The 2,500-nt window shown below is 43.4% G+C and overlaps 1 non-coding gene across 1 annotated transcript in view; it reads right to left on the bottom strand.

The window, feature by feature from the left end:
• Positions 1-1,151, bottom strand: part of LOC125076627 — a 1,903-nt gene extending 752 nt beyond the window's left edge. Inside the window, exon 1 of the ribosomal RNA XR_007120564.1 lies at positions 1-1,151. This exon is cut by the window's left edge and continues 752 nt beyond it. This is a non-coding gene — a ribosomal RNA (small subunit ribosomal RNA).
• Positions 1,152-2,500: the final 1,349 nt, after the last annotated feature.

Genomic DNA, 2,500 nt, shown 5'->3' with positions numbered 1-2,500 from the left:
AAGCTGCCCGCCGAGCCATTGTAGTAACGTCGGCGGATCGCTAGATGACATATTTACGGTTAGAACTAGGGCGGTATCTAATCGCCTTCGAACCTCTAACTTTCGTTCTTGATTGATGAAAACACCTTTGGCAAATGCTTTCGCTGATGTTCGTCTTGCGACGATCCAAGAATTTCACCTCTAACGTCGCAATACGAATGCCCCCAGTTATCCCTATTAATCATTACCTCGGAGTTCTGAAAACCAACAAAATAGAACCGAGATCATATTCTATTATTCCATGCACGAAATATTCAAGCGGCATTTTGAGCCCGCTTTGAGCACTCTAATTTGTTCAAAGTAAAATTGTCGGCCCATCTCGACACTCACTGAAGAGCACCGCGATAGGATTTTGATATTGAACCGGCGTTTTACCGCCGGCTCACCGACGATATGCTCCGCAGACGTGTCAGTATCACCGCGGATGCGGTGCACCGACAGCGCGGCGCACAAATGCAACTACGAGCTTTTTAACCGCAACAATTTTAGTATACGCTATTGGAGCTGGAATTACCGCGGCTGCTGGCACCAGACTTGCCCTCCAATTGTTCCTCGTTAAAATATTTAAAGTGTACTCATTCCGATTACGAGGCCTCGAAAGAGTCCCGTATCGTTATTTTTCGTCACTACCTCCCCGTGCCGGGAGTGGGTAATTTGCGCGCCTGCTGCCTTCCTTGGATGTGGTAGCCGTTTCTCAGGCTCCCTCTCCGGAATCGAACCCTGATTCCCCGTTACCCGTGACAACCATGGTAGTCGCAGAAACTACCATCGAAAGTTGATAAGGCAGACATTTGAAAGATGCGTCGCCGGTACTGGACCATGCGATCGGCAAAAGTTATCCAGATTCATCAAAATTAACGACTTCGGACGAGACGCCCTCCGTCGATTGGTTTTGATCTAATAAAAGCACTCATCCCATCACTGGTCAGAGTTCTGATTGCATGTATTAGCTCTAGAATTACCACAGTTATCCAAGTAACTGAGTAAGATCTAAGGAACCAAAACTGATATATTGAGCCATTCGCGGTATCGCCTTAATACGGCTTGCACTGAGACATGCATGGCTTAATCTTTGAGACAAGCATATAACTACTGGCAGGATCAACCAGGGAGCTAACCGAGACTTGTTGAAGTCGTCAATTACTCTTCTCGTTTCATATTCGCATATAAAATACACACAAACTTATGCATGCATGTACAATATACGCACAGTATGAAACGAGCGTCTCACCGTATCGTCGATCGCGTTAGACGCGATAGATTTTAACGGTTGACTCTTATAAAAATTTATATGAGACACAAACGCGCTTTAAGCACGCGCGCGCGCGTGCGCTATAATATATAACGCGACGACAGCGGCGGCGGCGGCGGCGGCGGAGGCGTCTTCACATAATGACACATAACGGTCACGAATTCGAACGTTCTAAACGAGATCGAGTTTTTTTTTCAAAATAACACTTCGCACACGACGTGTACGTATGTATTGTTCAACGATTATTATCGTAAAACATTGGGATCGACGCCCGGTGTTTGAGTGATCGTACCGATACTCGGGTTGTGTATTTTTTGTACATGATAAATGTAAAAATTAACAAAAAGAATTTTAGAAACGACCGTTCATATATAATATAAAAATTATACACACTATACGAATACACTGAATCTTTTAAGAACTCCGTCTCTAACGTTTTCTCATATCGTCGCGACGTCGCAGATCGACTACAATGAATCAACATTTATTCCATGAGGATAGATTGTAGCGAGAGCGACGACGACGACGATAAGAGGAAGAGCGCATGAGGCAGAGAGATCTACGTGCGTCCGTCGGTCGGCACAGTTTTACAGAACGAAAAAGAATCTTTTTATCATTTTCACGTGTGTCAGTGAATATCCCCCAGCGGTCGAGACGAATCGTACGTACATACTTGTTGTTACACTACGTAAAGTATAATATAACGCGATACGACGAATCGAGAGACACGCCAGAAGACACGCAACAAAGACGACAAATGAAAACGATAATAACATTTTTTTCGTTATACAAGAGTACTGATCCGGTCACTTCGCGTCTAACATCAATTTTTGAATGTTCGACGTTCGAACCGTCACTACTCCATATATATGCCTGACGATGAGTATGACATTCGGCTCGTTCGAACGGAATGTATTTTTTTTTTTATTATTATTATTATTTTATTATGTTTCTCATATTCGATCTGATATCATAAGACGACGAACCCCAGAACACGCACCCCTATCCGCCCCCCCCCTCCCCCTCCCCAACCCCCTCCCCCCCAACTGACACCCCAAACCCTCCAAAATCTCCAAAACTTCGATTATTTTGTTCTATATTTTTATAGATAGTATATGATTATATGATATTATGCAACGTCAATGCAACAACAACGACAACAACAACAACAACAACAATAAAAAAAAAAGAAAAAAAAAAAACAACAAC

The sequence above is a fragment of the Vanessa atalanta genome, unplaced genomic scaffold, assembly GCF_905147765.1.
Source record: "Vanessa atalanta unplaced genomic scaffold, ilVanAtal1.2, whole genome shotgun sequence".
Taxonomy (NCBI): Eukaryota; Metazoa; Arthropoda; class Insecta; order Lepidoptera; family Nymphalidae; genus Vanessa; species Vanessa atalanta.
The sequence above is the reverse complement of the archived record's forward strand: the minus strand, read 5'-3'. Positions and strand labels throughout refer to the sequence as shown.